General features: G+C 53.7%; 1 pseudogene across 1 annotated transcript in view; it reads left to right on the top strand.

Moving 5' to 3' along the window:
• Positions 1–17730: 17730 nt before the first annotated feature.
• LOC147097586 (lysophosphatidic acid receptor 1-A pseudogene) overlaps positions 17731–22691 on the top strand; it is a 50521-nt pseudogene continuing 45560 nt past the window's right edge. The window contains exon 1 of the transcript XR_015074309.1: positions 17731–17803. The product of XR_015074309.1 is annotated as a lysophosphatidic acid receptor 1-A pseudogene, transcript variant X1 (transcript). The remainder of the gene's footprint in view (positions 17804–22691) is intronic.

Below are 22691 nucleotides of genomic sequence, written 5' to 3'. Positions count from 1 at the left end.
AGTGCCTCTCGACTGAGCCTCTCGACTCTACCAATGTGGACCACCGGAGGGAGCCCTCTTCAAGTCATAAAATCCATGGATTTTCTCCGCAGTCTGCGTCTCTTCGGAATGACGCTGGATCAAGGGACTGATGCCCTTTGGTGCTTTAAACCTGCCAGCAGAGGCCATGAGTGGGCAGCTATGGGATGTCCCTCCCTCCGATTTTGCCCGCGCCCCTTGCAAAGCCTCTTGGAGTATAATGTGGGAAAATGTGAGGTTATCCACTTTGGAAGGAAGAATGAAAAAGCAAATGATTATTTAAATGGAGCAAGACTACAAAATGCTGAGGTACAGAGGGATCTGGGGGTCCTAGTACATGAAACACAAAAAGTTAGCATGCAGGTACAGCAAGTACTTAGGAAGGCTAATGGAATGTTGGCCTTTATTGCAAGGGGGGTGGAGTACAAAAGTAGGGAAGTCTTGATGCAACTTTACAGGGCGCTGGTGAGACCACACCTGGAGTGCTGCGTACAGTTTTGGTCTCCATATTTAAGGAGGGATATACTTGCATTGGAGGCAGTTCAGAGAAGGTTCACGAGGTTGATTCCGGAGATGAAGGGGCTGTCTTATGAAGAAAGGTTGAGCAGGTTGGGCCTATACTCGTTGGAGTTTAGAAGAATGAGAGGTGATCTTATTGAAACATATAAGATTCTGAGGGGGCTCGACAGGGTAGATGCTGAGAGGATGTTTCCCCTCATGGGGGAATCTAGAACTAGGGGGCATAGTCTCAGGATAAGGGGGTCACAGAATCACAGAAACCTCACAGTGCAGATAGAGGCCATTTCGGCCCATCGAGCCTGCACCGACACATATCCCACCCTATCCCCGTAACCCCACGTATTTAATCCCCCTAACACTAAGGGTCAATTTATCATAGCCAATCAACCTAACCCGCACATCTTTGGACTGTGGGAGGAAACCGGAGCACCCGGAGGAAACCCACGCAAACACGGGGAGAATGTGCAAACTCCACACAGACAGTCACCCGAGGCCGGATTCGAACCCGGGTCCCTGGCGCTGTGAGGCAACAGTGCTAACCACTATGCCACCGTGCTGCCCCACCCATTTAAAACGGAGATGAGGAGGAATTTCTTCTCTGAGGGTCGTGAATCTTTGGAATTCTCTACCCCAGAGAGCTGTGGAGGCCGGGTCATTGAATATATTTAAGGTGGAGATAGACAGATATTTGAACGATAAGGGAGTCGAGGGTTATGGGGAGCGGGCAGGGAAGTGGAGTTGAGGCCAAGATCAGATCAGCCGTGATCTTATTGAATGGCGGAGCAGGCTCGAGGGGCTGATTTGTCGACTCCTGCTCCTGCTCCTGTTTCTTATGTTCTCCAGCCATGCCTCCCTGATGCTGGACCTCCAGTGGGACTGAGCTGCACCGACCAGGCCGTTCCCCAGCTCTCGTTCCTGGTCTCTGTCGAGCCAGCTTCTCTCGCCCAGAGCTGGGGCTCTCCAGCTGGCCTCAGGACCCACCGAGCTGGAGAGAGAGTAATATAAAATCAGCCTGAGTTCCCCGGCTCCCTGATCCTTATTCCCCGGCACTGCCCCGGGGCGCGAGTGGACGGAAGGTGTGGGCAGGATCGGGCGTGGCCGCGATGCCCCACATAGTTGAATAGCCTGCTGACACTCGCTGTGCGGGCTCGCTCACATAGACTGCCAGCAGCCGCAGACCGTGCCCTAGCAACGGAGGAAGAGGAGGCACCCAAACTCGGAGCAGAAAAGATCTCTGTCTCGCCCATGCGCTGTGACATCTCCGTTAAATTGCCATTAAGTTGAAGAGTTAACCTTTCACCTCCTGACTGTGGCCGCCTTCTTTCCTCAGCATCAGGAGATTGGAAATTTCCTGGGAAACATTTTTTTTTTGCTAAGCCAATCCTCTCCCTTGTGGAGACGCCCGCCTCCTGGTTTCAGGGGCGCTGACAGACCTCGAGTGGCCACTGTTCACGTGCGTGTGTATGTGTGTGTGTGACAACCATGGAGGGTATTGCAGCTGATTTTCCTGCCGGAGTTACTCGGGAGTGAGAAGGTCTGGCAGATTTTAATCTCCTCCCTTGGCGTGGGGGAGGGGAGCCAAGGCCAGTTCTAACCCCCGCCCCCCTCCATCCAACCCCACCCACTCACTCCCACATCCACCGACAGAGGTTGACTCGCCACGGGTTGAAGATGTGATCTGGTCTCTCGGGCTCAGTCTCTCACTGTGCAGCAAGCATACGAGCCGGGGCCTCTCACAAACGGCGATGTGTGTTTCAGTATCGGTAACACAGCAGGTTAAGAATTTGCATTGCTATAGCGCCTTTCACGACCTCAGGACGTCCCAAAACGCTTTACAGCCAATGAAGTACTTTTTGAAGTGTGGTCGCTGTTGTAATGTAGGAAACGCGGCAGCTGATTTGCGCACAGCAAGCTCCCACAAACAGCAATGTGCTAATGACCAGATTATCTGTTTTTTTTTAGTGATGTTGATTGAGGGATAAATATTGGTCAGGACACCGGGGAGAACTTCCCCCTGCTCTTCTTCAAAATAGTGCCATGGGATCTTTTACGTCCACCTGAGAGAGCAGACGGGGCCTCGGTTTAATGTTTCCTATAAGGGGGGGCACGGTGGCATAGTGGTTAGCACTGTTGCCTCACAGCGCCAGGGACCCGGGTTCAAATCTGGCCTCGGGCAACTGTCTGTGTGGAGTTTGCACATTCTCCCCGTGTTTGCGTGGGTTTCCTCCGGGTGCTCTGGTTTCCTCCCACAGTCCAAAGATGTGCGGGTTAGGTTGATTTGGCTATGATAAATTGACCCTTAGTGTTAGGGGATTAAATACGTGGGGTTACGGGGATAGGGTGGGATATGTGTTGGTGTAGGGGTTACGGGGATAGGGTGGGATATGTGTCGGTGCAGGCTCGATGGGCCGAAATGGCCTCTATCTGCACTGTGGGGATTCTGTGATTCTGTGATAATCAATTCCGCATTAGAGAGGAGACAGCAAATAATGAAGAACAGAATACTTCATTTTCCCAGCCCTCCGACACCACAGCTAGAGCTAGTGCCGGCCTCTACTCTCTCACATGCGGTGTTATGGAGAATCTGTACCAATGTCTTCAATTGTTTCCTTGCCAGCGACGCCCACAGCACCAGAATAATTTTTATAAAAAGGGGGAAAATAAGCAGTGTGTGTAAAGTGTGTCAGCCAGTGAGTCCCAGGAGCGGAGCCTGGCCCTAGCGAGTCAAAGGTCAGAGGGCGGCCCAGCAGCTGTTAATATTATTTCATGTTCTCGAGGAGGGAGGTGAAGCTCTTTACCTTAAGGCGAGAATTGATTACAACTCGCACTCTATACACTCACCTGCTGTCTGTAACGTAAAGCTACTTCACGATTCCCGTCCGACCTCATCTCGCTGAAATGTGGTCAGTCCACCTTCAGATAGATTGGAGGATCGTACAGGAAGGGCACCTGCAAAAGACACGCTATCCAGTTCAAGGGGGTCCCGTTGTTACGTCCCAAAGTAACGCTATCGTGATAATCAGATGTAGGGTTAGTGCGGGCGCACTCCTGAACGCAAGACCCTCAGACCGCTTCTGGGAGTGACCCGTTACCCAGGAGAATGTCTAAGGCAAGACATGAAACCGGTAGCAGCGCTTTCAAGGTGCAAGCCTTACGCACCAGGGCGATTTTTGCCTTTAATGTCCATCCCAGTAAGTTAGTACGGCTCTTGGTATAGAGGAGAGGCTGGAGAGATGGAGCAAGGAAGCAGCAACAACCAAGAGCTGGAGAGGCACAGGATGTTGTCACTCGTGGGCTGGCTCGAACCAAAGCTTGCCCCCTCCCCCCACCCCCACCCCCGACCTAACTGGCAAGTGGATCTTTCCAAGCATGACTCTAGCAATAAAAAGAGTGTTTTTTTTCCCCCGTCTCGGCTAAACATTGCTGTGCTTGTGCTCAGCGACGGAATGTACTTTTCTCACTGCCGACTCCACAGGAAATAACAAGTTTGCGGCTGGGTTCTGGCTGCTGCATCGAAGAGCTGGTCTCACGTCAGAGTGAGTGTTCAAATCCAGCTCAGCGAATCTGTCCTCCCAGTCCCCGAGCCCGCGGTGTCCCGGTGTAGCACCCACAATACGCTCAACACGAACCCCTTTGATGCGGAGCCCTTCTTCGCTGCCAGGCTTGCTATCTCTTAAAGGGACAACTCCTCCTGGAAAAAGCGCGAGATGCACTTTTTTTATCGACCTGTGTACAGACATAACACTTTGACCACATGCCAGCCTCCGCTCAGTGGGTACCAGTCTCTCTCGCTTCCGAGTCAGAAGGTCGTGGGTTCAAGTCCCACTCCAGAGACTTGAGCACGAAATCTCGGCTGACGCTCGCAGTGCAGTACTGAGGGAGGGCTGCACTGTCGGAGGAGCCGTCTTTCGGAGGAGACGTTAAACCAAGTTAATCTTTTACATCTGCACTGTCAGATGGACGTAAAAGATCCTATGTCACTATTTTGAAGAAGAGCAGGGGAGTTCTCCCTGGTATCCCGGCCATTGGACAACGTGGACCACTTTCCATACCTCGGGAGCCTACTGTCAACAAGGGCAGACTTCGATGACGAAGTCCAACACCGTCTTCAGTGTGCCAGTGCAGCCTTCGGTCGCCTGAGGAAGAGAGTGTTTGAAGACCAGGACCTCAAACCCGGCACTAAGCTCATGGTCTACAGAGCAGCAGTGATACCCGCCCTGCTGTATGCCTCAGAGACATGGACCATGTACAGCAGGCACCTCAAAGCACTGGAGAGGTACCACCAATGCTGCCTCCGCAAGATCCTGCTAATCCATTGGCAGGATAGGCGCACCAACGTCAGTGTTCTTGCTCAGGCCAACATCCCCAGCATCGAAGCTTTGACCACGCTCGGTCAGCTCCGATGGACGGGTCACATTGTCCGCATGCCCGATACGAGACTCCCAAAACAAGCGCTCTACTCGGAGCTCCGACATGGTAAGAGAGCCCCAGGTGGGCAGAGGAAACGCTTCAAGGACACCCTCAAAGCCTCCTTGAAAAAGTGCAACATCCCCACCGACACCTGGGAATCCCTGGCCCAAGACCGCACAAAGTGGAGGAGAAGCATCCGGGAAGGCGCTGAACATTTTGAATCTCTTCGCCGGGAGCAAGCGGAAGCCAAGCGCAAACAGCGGAAGGAGCGCACGTCAACCCAAGCACCCCACCCACCCACCCCTTCAACCACCGTCTGCCCCACCTGTGACAGAGACAGTAGGTCTCGCACTGGACTCATCAGTCACCTGAGCCAGTGAGTGCCACCTGGAGCCAGTGAGTGCCATCAGGAGCCAGTGTGTGTCAGCGGGAGCCAGTGTGTTCCAGCGGGAGCCAGTGAGTGCCAGTGAGACCCATTGAGTGCCATCAGGAGTCAGTGTCTGCCAGCAGGAGCCAGTGTGTGCCAGCAGGAGCCAGTGTTTGCCAGTGGGAGCCAGTGAGTGCCAGCGGGAGCCAGTGTTTGTCAGCGGGATCCATTGAGTGCCAGCAGGAGCCAGTGTGTGCCAGCGGGAGCCAGTGTGTGCCAGCAAGACCCATTGAGTGCCATCAGGAGCCAGTGCGTGCCAGCGTGTGCCAGCGGGAACCTGTGTGTTCCAGTGGGAGCCAGTGAGTGCCAGCGGGACCCATTGAGTGCCATCAGGAGCCAGTGTGTGCCAGCGGGAGCCAGTGAGTGCCACCTAGAGCCAGTGAGTGCCAGCAGAAGCCAGTGAGTGCCAGCAGAAGCCAGTGAGTGCCAGCAAGACCCATTGAGTGCCATCAGGAGCCAGTGCATGCCAGTGTGTGCCAGCGGGAGACTGTGTGTTCCAGTGGGAGCCAGTGAGTGCCAGCGGGACCCATTGAGTGCCATCAGGAGCCAGTGTGTGCCAGCGGGAGCCAGTGAGTGCCACCTAGAGCCAGTGAGTGCCAGCGGGAGCCAGTGTATGCCAGCAGGACCCAATGAGTGACACCTGGAGCCAGTGACTGCCAGCAGGACCCAGTGAGTGCCAGCGGAAGCCAGTGAGTGCCAGCGGGAGCCAGTGTGTGCCAGTGGGACCCAGTGTGTGCCAACGGGACCCATTGAGTGCCAGCAGGAGACAGTGTGTGCCAGTGTGTGTCAGTGGGACATATTGTGTGCCAGCAGGACCCAGTGTGTGCCAGCAGGAGCCAGTGTGTGCCAGCGGGAGCCAGTGTGTGCCAGCAAGAGCCAGTGAGTGCCAGCGGGAGCCAGCAGGAGCTAATGAGTGCCAGCAGGAGCCAGTGAGTACCAGCAGAAGCCAGTGTGTGCCAGCAGGAGCCAGCATGTGCCAGCAGGAGCTAGTGTGTGCCAGCAGGACCCAGTGTGTGCCAGCAGGATCCATTGAGTGCCATCAAGAAACAGTGTGAGCCAGTGGGACCCAGTGTGTGCCAGCGGGAGCCAGTGTGTGCTAGTGGGACCCAGAGTGTGCCAGCAGGAACCAGTGTGTGCCAGCAGGATCCAGTGTGTGCCAACAGGACCCATTGAGTGCCAGCAGGAGACAGTGTGTGCCACTGGGAGCCAGTGAGTGGTAGTGGGAGCCAGTGTGTGCCAGTGGGACACATTGTGTGCCAGCAGGACCCAGTGTGTGCTAGCGGGAGCCAGTGTGTGCCAGTGGGACCCAGTGTGTGCCAGCAGGACCCATTGAGTGCCATCAAGAACCAGTGTGTGCAAGTGGGAGCCAGTGTGTGCCAGCAGGACCCTGTGTGTGCCAGCAGGAGCCAGTGAGTGCCAGCAGGACACAGTGTGTGCTAGTGTGACCCAGTGTGTGCCAGCAGGAACCGGTGTGTGCCAGCAGGACCCAGTGTGTGCCAGCAGGATCCATTGAGTGCCATCAAGAACCAGTGTGTGCCAGCGGGAGCCAGTGTGTGCCAGCGGGAGCCAGTGTGTGCAGCAGGAGCCAGCGTGTGCCAATGGGACCCATTGAGTGCCATCAAGAACCAGTGTGTGCCAGCGGGTGCCAGTGTGTGCCAGCAGTACCCTGTGTGTGCCAGCGGGAGCCAGTGATTGCCAGCAGGAGGCAGTGTGTGCCAGCGGGACCCAGTGTGTGCCAGCAGGAGTCAGTGTGTGCTAGTGGGGCCCAATGTGTGCCAGCAGGAACCAGTGTGTGCCAGCAGGAACCAGTGTGTGCCAGCAGGATCCATTGAGTGCCATCAAGAAACAGTGTGTGCCAGCGGGAGCCAGTGTTTGCCAGTGGGAGCTAGTGAGTGCCAGCAGGACACTGTGTAGGCCGCAAGCCTACATTTCGTTGTACTGCACTTGTGTACTAACAATGACAATAAAAGTTGATTTGATTTGATTTGATTTTGATTGAGTGCCATCAGGATCCAGTGTGTGCCAGCAGGAACCAGTGAGTGCCAGCAGGAGCCAGTGTGTGCCAGCAGGAGCCAGTGTTTGCCAGCGGGAGACAGTGTGTGCCAGTGGGAGTGAGTGAGTGGCAGTGGGAGCCAGTTTGTGCCAGCAGGAGCCAGTGAGTGCCAGCAGGAGCCAGCAGGAGCCAATGAGTGCCAGCAGAAGCCAGTGTATGCCAGCAGGAGCCAGCATGTGCCACCGGGAGCCAGTGTGTGCCAGTGGGACACATTGTGTGCCAGCAGGACCCAGTGTGTGCTAGCAGGAGCCAGTGTGTGCCAGAGCGACCAAGTGTGTGCCAGTGGGGCACATTGAGTGTCATCAAGAACCAGTGTGTGTCAGCGGGAGCCAGTGTGTGCCAGCGGGAGCTAGTGTGTGCCAGTAGGACCCTGTGCATGCCAGCAGGAGCCAGTGAGTGCCAGCAGGAGACAGTGTGTGCCAGCAGGACCAAGTGTGTGCCGGCGGGACCCATTGAGTGCCATCAAGAACCAGTGTGTGCCAACAGGACCCATTGAGTGCCAGCAGGAGACAGTGTGTGCCAGTGGGAGCCAGTGAGTGGCAGTGGGAGCCAGTGTGTGCCAGTGGGACACATTGTGTGCCAGCAGGACCCAGTGTGTGCCAGCAGGAGCCAGTGTGTGCCAGTGGGAGCCAGTGAGTGCCAGCGGGAGCCATAAGGAGCCAGTGTGTGCCACCTGGAGCCAGTGAGTGCGTGCAGGAGCCAGTGAGTGCGTGCAGGAGCCAGTGATGGCCAGCAGGAGTCAGTGTGTGCCAGCGGGAGCCAGTGTGTGCCAGTGGGAGCCAGTGAGTGCCAGCGGGAGCCATAAGGAGCCAGTGTGTGCCAGCAAGAGCCAGTGAGTGCCACCTGGAGCCAGTGAGTGCGTGCAGGAGCCAGTGATGGCCAGCAGGAGTCAGTGTGTGCCAGCGGGAGCCAGTGTGTGCCAGTGGGACACATTGTGTGCCAGCAGGACCCAATGTGTGCCAGCAGGACCCAGTGTGTGCTAGCGGGAGCCAGTGTGTGCCAGCGGGACCCAGTGTGTGCCAGTGGGACCCACTGAGTGCCATCAAGAACCAGTGTGTGCCAGCAGGAGCCAGTGTGTGTCAGCAGGAGCTAGTGTGTGCCAGCAGGACCCTGTGTGTGCCAGCGGGAGCCACTAAGTGCCAGCAGGAGACAGTGTGTGCCAGTGGGAGCCAGTGTGTGCCAGCAGGAGCCAGTGTCTACCAGTGGGACCCAGTGTGTGCCAGCAGGAACCAGTGTGTGCCAGCAGGACCCATGTGTGCCAGCAGGATCCATTGAGTGCCATCAAGAACCAGTGTGTGCCAGCGGGAGCCAGTGTGTGCCAGTGAGAACTAGTGTGTGCCAGCAGGACCCAGTGAGAGCCAGCAGGAGCCAGTGAGTGCCAGCAGGACCCATTGAGTGCCATCAGGAACCAGTGTGTACCAGCGGGAGCCAGTGTGTGCTAGTGGGACCCAGTGTGTGCCAGCAGGAACCAGTGTGTGCCAGCAGGAGCCAGTGAGTGCCACCTGGAGCCACTGTGTGCCAGTTGGCCAAATTGTGTGCCAGCAGGACCCAGTGAGTGCCACCTGGAGCCAGTGTGTGCTAGCGGCAGCCAGTGTGTGCCAGCAGGACCCAGTGTGAGCCAGTGGGTGCCAGTGTATGCCAGCGGGATCCAGTGTGTGCCAGCGGGACCCAGTGTGTGCCAGCAGGACCCAGTGTGAGCCAGTGTATGCCAGTGTATGCCAGCGTGTGCCAGCGAGCCCCATTGAGTGCCATCAGGAGCCAGTGTGTGCCAGCAGGAGCCAGTGTGAGCCAGTGGGTGCCAGTGTGTGCCAGCAGGAGCCAGTGTGTTCCAGCAGGAGCCAGTGAGTGCCAGCAGGAGCCAGTGTTTGTCAACGGGACCCATTGAGTGCCATCAGGAGCCAGTGTCTGCCAACGGGAGCCAGTATGTGCCAGCAGGACCAAGTGAGTGCCAGCAGGAGCCATTGATTGCCAGCAGGAGCCATTGTGTGCCAGCAGGATCCAGTGTGTGCAAGCGGGAGCCAGTGTGTGCCAGCGGGAGTCAGAGTTTGCCAGCAGGAGCCGTTTATGCCAGCAGGACCCAGTGAGTGTCAGCAAGAGCCAGTGAGTGTCAGCAGGATCTAGTGTGTGCCAGTGGGAGCCAGTGAGTGCCAGCAGGAGCCAGTGTGTGCCAGCAGGAGCCAGTGTGTGCCAGCGGGTGCCAGTGAGTGCCAATGGGAGCCAGTGTGTGCCAGCAGGACCCAGTGTGTGCTGGCAGGACCCAGTGTGTGCCAGCGGGTGCCAGTGAGTGCCAGTAGGAGCCAGTGTGTGCCAGCAGGAGCCAGTGTGTGCCAGCAGGAGGCAGTGTGCGCCAGCAGGAGCCAGTGTGTGCCAGCAGGAGCCAGTGTGTGCCAGCAGGAGCCAGTGTGTGCCAGCAGGAGCCAGTGTGTGTCAGCAGGAGCCAGTGTGTGCGAGCAGCAGCCAGTGAGTGCCAGCAATAGCCAGTGTTCGCCAGCGGGATCCATTGAGTGCCAGTGGGACCCAGTGTGTGCCAGTGGGACCCAGCACTCCACCTCCAGTCACGTCCACTGACCAAGGGCTCTGTAAATGTCTGAAACAACACCCCCACTCTGCACAGAAACAGGAGGAGGCCATTCAGCCCCTTGAGCCTGTTCCACTATTCAATTAGATCATGGCTGATCTGTATCTTAACTCCATTTACCCGCCTTGGTTCCATAACCCTTAATACCTATCGAAATAACAACAGAAAATGCTGGAAAAACTCAGCAGGCCAGATAACATCCGTGGAGAGGAAATAGAGTCAACGTTTCGGGTCAAAAACCTTTGTCAAGACTAAAGAGGCACAGGAAATGAAATAGATTAAGAGGCCAGGCTGGGGGAGAACAAAAGAGAAGAAGAGACATTAAGAGGTATTCAAAACGAGACGAGATGGTGATAGGACTAGTTTTTCCAGCATTTTCTGTTGTTATTTCGGATTTCCAGCATCTGCAGTATTTTGCTAAAAATCTATCGATCGCGGTCTTGAAAGTATCAATTGTTCCCAGTCGTTTAGGGGAGAGTGTTCCAGATTTCCACCAGCCTTTGTGTGAAGAGGTGCTTCCTGACATCACCCCTGAATGGCCTGGCTCTAATTTTAAGTTTATGCCCCCTTGTTCTGGACTCACCCACCAGAGGAAATAGTTTCTCTCTCTCTACCCTATCAACTCCTTTAATCAACTTAAATGCCTCAATTAGACCATATCTTAATCTTCTGAACTCGAGGAATTCAAGCCTAGTTTATGCAAACTGTCCTCATAATTTAACCCTTTTAGCTCTTCTGCACTCAGATAGTTTGGAATCTCCGACTCCAGCTGGGGGTGGGGGGGGGGGGGGAAGCTGCGTTTGAAGAATGGAATGCTCCAATGCCTCGGTCGATGATGCGTTTCCCAGTGAGGGACTGAGCGAGGGGCAGCAAGGGGACGTTCAGCACTCGGTGAAAGGGCTATTACTGGCCTCAGCACCTCTGGGTTTATGGGGAACGGTGGGGGGTGGGGGGGATGTGGTGGGGGGAGATCAGCCATGGTTCCCGATCCTGATTGTCGCCCACCCTCCCCTCCCCCCACACTGGACAGTTCACCTACCTGGGCATCAGGTGAGGCCTGGTGGTGCCGCCTGTCAGAGTCAAATAGCCACACTCATTATTACCCAGGCTCGCTCCTGAAGAACGGCCACTTGGGTGAGGTTCTTGGCTGTGAGACTCACAGCCCCGGAGAGGAGCGGAGGGAGCAAATGGGAGAGGGAGCGAGCTGGCGGGGGGGGGGGGGGGGGGGCGGGTGAGGCCGAACTGAGCTTTCTGTCTTGCTGCACAACTGTTGGGAGTTAAAGCTTCAACTGAGGGACGATGACAGCAGTCTGCAGCTCCCACCAACCGCCGCTCGTTCTCCCTGAAAGTCTTTTAATCTGCTCACTCCGCAAGACTGGACCTGCCCTTGGGCTATCAGTCTGTCTGAGGGAGACAGAGTCGGACTGATACACATCTGTCCAGACCATAATAGGCACCTAAAGGGAGCTGTGATGCTGGATAAACAACAACTTGTATTTATACAGCGCCTTTAACGTCCCAAGACACTTCAGAAACAAAATTTATCAAACAGACTGACACTGAGTCACAGAAGGACTGGTGACCAAAAGCTTGGTCAAAAAGGTAGGTTTTCAGGAGCATCTTAAAGGAGGAGAGAGCGATAGAGAGGCGGAGAGGTTTAGGGAGGGAATTCCAGAGCTTGGGGCCCAGGCCGCAGAAGGCACGGCCGCCAATGGTGGAGCGATTAAAATCGGGGATGCTCAATAGGCCAGAATTAGAGGAGCGAAGATATCTCGGGGGGTTGTTGGGCTGGAGGAGGTTACAGAGATAGGGAGGGGGAGAGGCCACGGAGCCACTGTAGGTCAGCGAGTGATTCTGGAGTCACACGCAATGCGTCGAGGGTGAGGGGGTTTATTTGGGCAAACGTCATCGGTGATGTCAGGGTCCCTCGTGCCAGTCCACTGCGCTCCGTCTTTAATTCCTTGCCCTTGCCTCCAAATCGTGACCTAAAGATGAACTCTGTTAGAAAGAAAGAAATAACTTGCGTTTATACCGCGTATTTCACAACCTCAGGACGTCCCAAAGCGCTTTACAGCCAATGAAGAACTTTTGAGGTGTTGTCATTATTGTAATGTACGAAAAGCAGCAGCCACATTGTGTACAGCAAGATCCCACAAACAACAATGTGATAAAATGAGAAGATTTTTTTAAATTGATGTTGGTTGGGGGATAAATATTGGCCAGGACATCTAACATCAAACGTTTCTACATCAAACAGTGGGAGTACTCAAAGACGGGGAGAATTATGTTTTGCTTAACTGTAGCTTCCCTGCCCCCCCCTCCCCCTACAGGTCTGAATAGTCAGTGTGGCATGCTTATTCAACTGCAGCAGCCCTCACCTCACAGTGGATCCCGATCCCTGTTCAGTTTTCAGAGAGAGTCACTGGGCGGGGGTCAGATTGGTCTAGAGCTGTGTGACTCAGTCGCCATCGCCTCCTCCGACCAGTTCCTGCGATCATTAGTGACGTTTGCTGGGTAAACCCATCACTGCCAGGATATTGGAAAGCTTCTGTGGGCCAGAGTCGCCCAACATCAAAGAACCACCCCACCCCACCCCTCCCCCCCACCTCTCCACTCCCCACCCCTCCCCTCCACTCCACCTCCCCACCCCTCCCCTCCACCTCTCCACTCACCACCTCTCCACTCTCCACCTCTCCTCCCCTCCACCTCTCCATTCTCCACCTCTCCTCCCCTCCACTCCCCACCTCTCCCCTCCCCTCCACCTCTCCACTCTCCACCCCTCCACTCCCCTCCCCTCCACCTCTCCATTCTCCACCTCTCTCCTCCCCTCCCCCCCTGCCCCTTCCCTCCCCTCCTCTCCTCTCCTTTCTTCTCCTCTCCCCCCTCTCCCCCCCCCCCAGCTCCCCTCCCCTCCGCTCCCCTCTGATCCTCTCGTCTCCCCTCCTTTCCCTTCCTCTCCCCTGCCCTCCCTCTCTCCTCTCCCTTCCCTCCCCTCCCCTTGGGGCCTTGGTTTAATATCATATCCAAAGGGTGCCTCTTTGCCATATTAAAACCCAGCCTTTTGACCAGACTTGTCATTGCCCTCTCCTATTATCTCCATCGATGCCTTGGTGTCGATTCTTTCTGATTACGCCTCTCTGAAGCACCTTGGGACAGTTTACTACCTTTCAGGTGCTTTATCAACGTCAGCCTGGAAAATGAGGTCAAGTCCCACAGTGAGCCTTGAACTCACAATCTTCTAACTATGAAGTGAGAGCATTACCAACTGCCTGCACAGGATTGGAAGAGGATTAGACAAATGATGTTCTGGGAGAACATGGCTCATAGTAACCCTCCTGCAGAGGGCATCAAACTACGCCAATGATGCCAGCACTGTCTTTACCTCTTGGTTCCACCAATTGCAGGGCCTCACCATGTTGCCACTACCCAGAAGATCACCATCACAACCCAGTGAGTTGCCACAACCCACCCTGTGATTGGCTGACTGTGATGTAGTTGTTGTTACCCACGTTGGCCAAAATCTGCCCCACTATCTGTATCACCATCCATGGAAGAACCGCCATCAATGAACTTGCCAATACTTTGTCACTGACCACAAGCTCATTGCCTTAGTCTATGGGGTCACAACAATAACAACTTGCATTTATATAGTAGTAAAACGTCCCAAGGCACTTCACAGGAGCATTAGCAAACAACATTTGGCACTGGGCCACGTGGTCTTGGTGATGGAGGGGATATGGGGTTGGACGTTCAGCTCAGGATCAACTAGGACACCAAGCTCGTGAACAATCTGGCTCAGCCTCAGATAGTGGCCAGGGAGAGGGATGGAGACCGTGACTAGGGGACACAGTTTGTGACGGGGATCGAAGACAATGGCTTCAGACTTCCCAATGTTTAATTGTAGAAAGCAGAACTTTCTACATAGAGTCTACCTTAAGGTGACAGCGAGGCTGATCGTTCCCCAACTGGATAATGCCAACCATCCCTGGCGTCATTAGAACATACAAAGAAAGGACAAGGTAAATGACTGACTGGCCTGTCCACCCTACCCATCCGAACATGGCACAGACTACATTAAAGATAAAAAATAGGAGGATTAGGCCATATGACCCCTCAAGCCTGCTCTGTCATTCAATAAGATCATGGCTGATCATTGACCTCAGCTCCACTTTCCCGCCCGACTCCCATATCATTTGATTCCCCTAGAGTCCAAAAATCTATCGATCTCAGCCTTGAATATACTCAAAGATTCAACATCCACAGCCCTCTGGGGCAGAGAATTCCAAAGATTCACAACTCCCCGAGTGAAGAAATTTCTCCTCCTCTCAGTCCTAAATGGCCGATCCCTTATCCTGAGACTGTGACCCCTGGTTCCAGACACTCCAGCCATGGGAAACAGCCTCTCAGCATCTACCCTGTTAAGCCCACTAAGAATTTTATACGTTTCAATGAGATCACCTCTCATTCTTCTAAACTCCAGCGAATATAGACCCATTCTACTCATCCCAGGAATCAATCTAGTGAACCTTCATTGCACCCACTCTAAGGCAAGTACATCCTTCCTTAGGTAAGGAAACCGAAACTCTTCCCCAGAGGATCCTTTACTATAAGATTACTAATTAACTCTGTCTCATTGCACAATACTAGTTCTAAAATAACCTGTTCCCTAGTTGGTTCCGCGACATATTGTTCTGGAAAAGTGTGTTGAATGCATTCCATGAACGCGCCCTCCAGGCTACTTTTGTTAATTTGGTTTGCCCAGTCTTTATGAAGATTAAAGTCCCCAAAGATTACTGCATTACTCTTGTTATATGCTCCCATAATTTTCTGATTTCTTGATTTATACCATCAATCCACCAATCCACTCCTCCCAGTCACACAATCTCCTGGATGAGGCAGCAGAGAAAAAGTCTTACGTTAATTTAGAAAAAACAACAACTTTTATTCATATAACGCCTTTAATATAGTAAAAATTCCCAAGGCACTTCACAGGAGCGTTATCAGACAAAAAGAATTGACACCGAGGTAGGTTTTAAGGAGCGTCTTAAAGGAGGAGAGAGAGGCGGAGAGGTTTAGGGAGGGAATTCCAGAGTTTAGGGCCTCGGTAGCAGAAGGCACGGCTACCAATGGTGGGGCGAAGGGAGTTGAGGATGCGCACGAGGCCAGAATTGGAGACCAGCGTCATCAGCACCAACCAGGGATAGAGCCTAGAATCTGCCTGCTCTTTGTGGCTCCGTACCGCACTGGCTAATTGGTGGCTGTGCAAGAAACTGCACCTCTAGGCATTGAAATCCGTGACCCCATTCATCCTCGCTGGGTCAAAACATTGGAACAGGAGGAGGCCATTCAGCCCTCAAGCCTGTTAAGCCATTCAATCAGATCATGGCTGATCTGTATCCTAAATTTTTCCACTCACTTTGGCTCCCTTAACAAGGGCAGAAGTGGGGATGTTCACTGATGATTGCACAGTGTTCAGTTCCATTCGCAGCTCCTCAGATAATGAAGCAGTCCGTGCTCACATGCAGAAAGACTAGGACGACATCCAGGCTTGAGCTGATAAGTGGAAAGTAAAATTCGCGCCACACAATGACCATCTCCAACAAGAGAAAGTCTAACCGCCTTCCCTTGATATTCAATGGCATTACCATCGCCGAATCCCCCACCATCAATATCCTGGGGGTCACCATTGACCAGAAACTTAACCAGACCAGCCACATAAATACTGTGGCAACAAGAGCAGGTCAGAGGCTGGGTATTCTGCGGCGAGTGTCTCACCTCCTGACTCCCCAAAGCCTTTCCACCATCTACAAGGCACAAGTAAGGAGTGTGATGAAATACTCTCCACTTGCCTGGATGAGTGCAGCTCCAACAACACTCAAGAAGCTCAACACCATCCAGGACAAAGCAGCCCGCTTGATTGGCACCCCATCCATTACCTTAAACATTCACTCCCTCCACCACCAGCGTACCGGGGCTGCAGTGTGTACCATCTACAAGATGCACTGCAGCAACTCGCCAAGGCTTCTTCGACAGCACCTCCCAAACCCGCGACCTCTTCCACCTAGAAGGACAAGGGCAGCAGGCGCATGGGAACACCACCACCTCCAAGTTCCCCTCCAAGTCACACACCATCCTGACTTGGAAATATATCGCCGATCCTTCATCATCGCTGGGTCAAAATCCTGGAACTCCCTACCTAACAGCGCTGTGGGAGCACCTTTACCACACGGACTGCAGCGGTTCAAGAAGGCGGCTCACCACCACCTTCTCAAGGGCAATTAGAGATGGGCAATAAATGCCGGCCTTGCCAGCGACGCCTGCACCCGAAAATGAATTTTTTAAATGGTCAATAATTTTTAATGAAAGCATGATAGGAATAAGTGCCCGGCAATACTGTGAGCTGGTTGGTTGCAGCCAATGTGAGGGACAGGTCACCTGAAGAAGGTGGGTTGCGGCCAATGTGAGGGACAGGTCACCTGAAGGAGGAGGTGGGTTGTGGCCAATGTGAGGGACAGGTCACCTGAAGGAGGTGGGTTGCGGCCAATGTGAGGGACAGGTCACCTGAAGGAGATGAGTTGTGGCCAATGTGAGGGACAGGTCACCTGAAGGAGGTGGGTTGCGGACAATGTGAGGGACAGATCACCTGAAGGAGGAGGTGGGATGTAGGGGACTGTGAGGGACAGGTCACCTGAAGGAGGTGGGCTGCGGACAATGTGAGGGACAGGTCACCTGAAGGAGGAGGTGGGTTGCGGCCAATGTGAGGGACAGGTCACCTGAAGGAGGTGGGCTGCGGACAATGTGAGGGACAGATCACCTGAAGAAGGTGGGATGCGGACAATGTGAGGGACAGGTCACCTGAAGGAGGAGGTGGGTTGCGGCCAATGTGAGGGACAGGTCACCTGAAGGAGGTCGGTTGCGGCCAATGTGAGGGACAGATCACCTGAAGAAGGTGGGATGCGGCCAATGTGAGGGACAGGTCACCTGAAGGAGATGGGTTGCGGACAATGTGAGGGACAGGTCACCTGAAGGAGGAGGTGGGTTGCGGCCAATGTGAGGGACAGGTCACCTGAAGGAGATGAGTTGTGGCCAATGTGAGGGACAGGTCACCTGAAGGAGGTGGGTTGCGGTCAATGTGAGGGACAGGTCACCTGAAGGAGATGAGTTGTGGCCAATGTGAGGGACAGGTCACCTGAAGGAGGAGGTGGGTTGCGGACAATGTGAGGGACAGGTCACCTGAAGGAGGTGGGTTGCGGTCAATGTGAGGGACAGGTCACCTGAAGGAGATGGGATGCGGACAATGTGAGGGACAGGTCACCTGAAGGAGGTGGGTTGCGGACAATGTGAGGGACAGGTCACCTGAAGGAGGAGGTGGGTTGCGGCCAATGTGAGGGACAGGTCACCTGAAGGAGATGAGTTGCGGTCAATGTGAGGGACAGGTCACCTGAAGGAGATGAGTTGTGGCCAATGTGAGGGACAGGTCACCTGAAGGAGGTGGGTTGCGGTCAATGTGAGGGACAGGTCACCTGAAGGAGATGGGTTGCGGACAATGTGAGGGACAGGTCACCTGAAGGAGGAGGGTTGCGGACAACGTGAGGGACAGGTCACCTGAAGGAGGTGGGATGCAGGGGACTGTGAGTGACACCCGAAAGGGGCGGGCTCTGCCATGCTAATGAGATGGCGCCTGGGCGCCACCTGATTGGCCGCTGGTGTTGTGAGTGACAGCTGTGGAGAAAGGGGGCGGGGCGGCAGCTCCTTGAGTCCCAGACCACCGCGAGCCGGCTCCGGATCAGCAGCCGCTGTAAGTAACTTTTCTCAAAGTTTTGGGCAAAAGTTTTTTGTTTTAACTTGGTGTACGCGTGTGTTTAATTCTTTTACCTGAAGATAATTCTACTTGTGTTTTAAGAGGCGTAACGAAAGCAAGTTGCCTACTAGCAGAGTGTTTAAAAGTTTTGATTCAGGACCTGAAGATAATTCTACTTGTGTTTTAAGAGGCGTAACGAAAGCAAGTTGCCTACTAGCAGAGTGTTTAAAAGTTTTGATTCAGGGAGACTGGAATTAACCAGGCTGAAACTGACCCAAGTGTTTTAGCACATTGTGAATCTGCTCCGTTTCAATTCCAACTGCTTTGCCCTTTGTTTCTTGAATCCCACCTATTTTGATTTTTAAATGGATCCAAGGAATCGCTTAAATTATTCTGAGTTAGACGACGGAGTTTAGGGTTTGGTTATAAAATTGTGGGATTAAAGCTGGATTTTAGACTGCAAAAACTTTGCAAACTCTAGCCTGTGTTTGGGGGGTGGGGGGTCTTTCCAGTTACCTGGAAGAGTTAACGCCCACTTAAAATCCGCGTTGTACCCACACTGAAGTGGCGCCTTTAAAAGTGTAAGAGGGAGGTCCGAGGATTTACATCCTGTGTTCAGGCAAACCAGCATCCCAGCGTGAAGAGAAATCCCATCTCTGGGCTCCCAGGGGGGTCTCCAGCAGAGAAACGCTTTGAACAGCGGGGAGTTCCTGGTTCCTGCCCCCTCTCCTTCGCCGCCCTCATTAACACACAGAACAACACACAAACCTGCCCACTGCAACCGGCTCGCCGCGGGACAGGACTGCTTTCAGAACCTGGCTCGCCGAGAGAAGTGTTAAAACCTTCACCTCATCCCCCCCCCCCCCTTCCCTCACCCTCTTTCTCCCCCCCCCCTTCCTCCACCCTCTTTCTCCCCCCCCCCCTTCCTCCACCCTCTTTCCCCCCCCCCCCCCCTTTCCCCCCCCCCTTTCCCCCCCCCCTTTCCCCCCCCCCTTTCCCCCCCCCCTTTCCCCCCCCCCTTTCCCCCCCCCCTTTCCCCCCCCCCTTTCCCCCCCCCCTTCCTCCACCCCCCTTCCTCCACCCTCCTTCCCCCCCCTTCCTCCACCCTCCTTCCTCCACCCTCTTTCCCCCCCCCCCCACAAGATCAATTAATTTTAAATCGGATTGATAGATTTTTTTGTTAACCAAAGGTATTAAGGGATATGGGGCAAAAGCAGGTATATGGAGTTGGATCACAGATCAGCCATGATCTCATTGAATGGTGGAACAGGCTCAAAGGGCTAAATGGCCTTCTCCTGTTCATATGTTCCCTCCCCCATCTTCCCCCTCCCCCTCCCCCCCCTCCCCCCCCTCCCCCTCCAGTCTCCTCTCCAACCACCCCCACCCCCCCCCACAGAAGGATTTATTTATTTTTCCCCATATACTGCTGGGGTGGGGGCGCGGTCAGTACTTGTCTGTGGTGCTGGCCATCTGTTCACCCCCCCGGGGTACTGCAGTTATCCTTCATGCTGTTGCCCCTGGCTCAGTGGGTAGCACTCTCTCCTCTGAGTCAGAAGGTCATGGTTTCAAGTTCCACTCCAGACACTTGAGCACGAAATCCTGGCTGGTGTCCGGGCCATATTGATCCTTCAACCAACATCACAAACAGATGATCTGGTCGTTGTCACATCGCTGTTTGTGGGAGCTTGCTGTGCGCAGATTGGCTGCCGCGTTTCCTACATTACAACAGTGATGCTTTCGATGCTTTGGCAACATAAGATGTACCTTGTCATCATGCCAATAAAGCGATTTGAATTGAATTGAATTGACTGCACTTCCACAAGTACTTCATTGGCTGTAAAGCGCTTTGGGACATCCAGTGGTCGTGAAAGGCGCTATAGAAATGCAAGTCCTTCCTTTCCTGTAAGATGGACGGGCTGGGGAGGACATCATTAGCCTCCCCCCCCCCCCCCCGGCTCTGGTGTGGGCGTTAGCAGCCTGCTATGTATACGTTGGCCAGTCACGTCATTGTTCTCACTGGACTTAGCCTCATGTCTGTGTGTGTGTCACTGTTTCTCTTGAGCATAATCTCCCAAACCGCTCTGTAGTTTGGATTAAGTCACCGTGGTGACTTTCAAATCACTCGACCTGGGTTCAATCTAGGCCAGATGTCCATGCTTTGGGGAGCCAAGGGGACATAGGAGCAGGGGGAGGACATTAAGCCTCTCAGTTCAATTAGATCCTGGCTGATCTGCACCTCATCCTCATTTACCTGGCTTTGCTCCATATCCCTTGATACACATACCCCACAAAACTCTATCGATCTCAGTCTCGAAAGTATCAATTGTTCCCAGTCTTTTAGAGGAGAGTGTTCCAGATTTCCACTACCGTTTGTGTGAAGAAGTGCTTCTTGACATCTCCCCTGAATGGCCTAGATTGAATTATTCAATTCAATTCAATATGTCCCTTTGTTCTGGACTCTCTTCCCTCCCCGACGAAATAGTTTCTCTCTATCTACCCGATCAACTCCTTTAATCATCTTAAATGCCTCGATTAAATTGCCCCTTCATCTTCTATACTCAAGAGAATACAAGCCTAGTCTATGCAACTGGGAACTCTTAAGAAATACCTGCTGGATCGGAGTGTTGGAGACGCTGCTCCCTAACACCGTCAGTCTGAGATGTGATGGTCTGAGCTCTGAGGTAGCAAAGGGATCAGGAGCGATAGACTGTGGATTGGAATGGAGATAGAGGCCTCCCTTTATCGGCGGGCCCTCAGCCACACACTTGCACTCCCAGTGGCGGTCACTGGATGGCGATTCAGGAGCTCTGACACCAACCGCAGCTTCCCTGGCTGAGATTGGTCAACTCCGCACCGACCGGGGAATGAACCGGGGACCAATGTCCCCCCTAATTTGTTGTTAGTGCACGGTCCCATTCAAATTTTCGCGCATGCGCGGTTTCTTCCCTGTGGTTTTATTTTAACCCTCGCTCCGCGTCTCTCTCTCCCCCTGTGAGCAGTGGTCACTTTAAGCTTCTACATTTTCTCTTTTTTAAACGAATCCGTTTTCTGCTCTCTCCTGGGCGGGGGACTATTGCTGGGATTCGCTTTCATGGGCACAGGCCGCTGAGAGTAGCTGGACTTGGTGTGAGCTAAGGCACGATGTGGTGGCAGGCTATTTGACCACATGGGGCATCGTGGAATCGCTAAATCTCCCCCTCAGCCAATGCCCACCTACCCCATCCTTACCTGTTTCCCTCCATCCCGCTCTGCTTTCCCACCCTATGCACCTCTCGCCCTCTCCATCCACCCCTGACTGTTGCTCTCCTCTCTCCTCTCTCTCTCTCTTTTTCTCTTTCTCTTTCTCTTTCTCTTTCTCTTTCTCTTTCTCTTTCTCTCTCTCTTTCTCTCTCTCTTTCTCTCTCTCTTTCTCTCTCTTGAGCGCGAGCAACAGTCAGGGGTGGATGGAGAGAGAGAGAGCGCTCACATAATTCTGCCAAATGACCTTTTAGTATGGTGAGGGTTAAAATGTTGTGCATTTCGTGCTCGTCGCTGAAACTGTGCAGAAACTGTTTTTTAAGGGGAGACGAGAGGGCCAGTGGAGTGTGACTGAGAGGACAGACTGAGAGGACACTGCATGAGTGGAGAGCCCATTGAGTGAAGTACTAGCAGGCTGTTGCTGGCATGGTGCCTGGGGAGCTTTCCGTTCCGAGATTCCCTCTGGACACATTCTTCCCAATCCTGGCACAGCAGCCAAAAGCTTTTCCAATAATGTGTCTACGTTTAAAGGGGCAGGACCCTTGTTCAATGTACAATGACAGACAGGAAAAGACCCTCTGGTCCATCCAGCCTGTCCCCCACACAACTGCGATACCTGGTGCTTCACAATATATACACTCCCCACCCCGGCGACAAACCAGGTATGAACTCAGGCCAATTTGGGGGGGTGGGAGAATCCTCTCTGATTTCTCCCTTAGGCGATTGATGCTAGTCCAGGAGACCGCTCTGGCCCTGAGTTCCCAGCAGCACCTACCTCTTGTACAAGGCGATCTCCACCCCCGGCCAGAAACACGTCCAGCTCTCGCTTGAAGGAATTCAGTAAATCGGCATCCACCGCACGAGCCAGGAACATGTTCAACGGATCCACTATTCTCTGGGAAAGGCAGTGGAGGCCAATTCATTAAATATATTCAAGAAGGAGTTGGATATATTTCTTAAGGCTAAAGGGATCAAGGGGTATGGGGAGAAGGCAGGGACAGGGTACTGAATTTGGATGATCAGCCATGATCGCATTGAATGGCGGAGCAGGCTAGAGGGGCCGAATGGCCTACTCCTGCTCCTATCTTCTATGTTTCTAAAGGAACCACCTCCAGACCTCTAACCTCGATCTGGCCTTGTACAACTTAAATTTGTGACCCCTGGTCCTGCCTGACCTATTTAATTGGCACAAACTGTCAACTGGAACACAATCCATTTCCTTCATTATCTTATAAACCTCAAATCAGATCACCTGTAAGTCTACGCTTCTCTGAAGTGTGGAGTCCCAGCTCTGTTAGCCTATCTTGATAACTAAGATGCTTCAAACTGTGAATTCATCTCTGCACCTTTTCCAAAGCCTCCATATCGCCCACCATTGACGGGGAAAGGCCGTTCCCACTAGTTGATGGTACAAGGACAAGTCGGCACAGATTTAAGGTTTTGGGCAAGAGCTACGGTGGGGGGGGGGGTGGGGTGTGAGGGAAAACTTTTTTACACAGCGAGTGGTGAGGACCTGGAACTCGCTGCCGACGGAAGTGGTGGAAGCGGAGACACTCGATGTTTTCAAGGGGAGACTGGATAGGCACTTGAGGGAAATAAACTTGCAGGGCTACGGGGATAGAGCGGGGGAATGGGACTGACAGTACTT

Source organism: Somniosus microcephalus, chromosome 31, assembly GCF_052327205.1.
Source record: "Somniosus microcephalus isolate GS21.2 chromosome 31, FLI_Smic_1.0, whole genome shotgun sequence".
NCBI classification, from domain to species: domain Eukaryota; kingdom Metazoa; phylum Chordata; class Chondrichthyes; order Squaliformes; family Somniosidae; genus Somniosus; species Somniosus microcephalus.
Note: the sequence above shows the minus strand (reverse complement) of the source record. Positions and strands in the feature narration are given on the sequence as shown.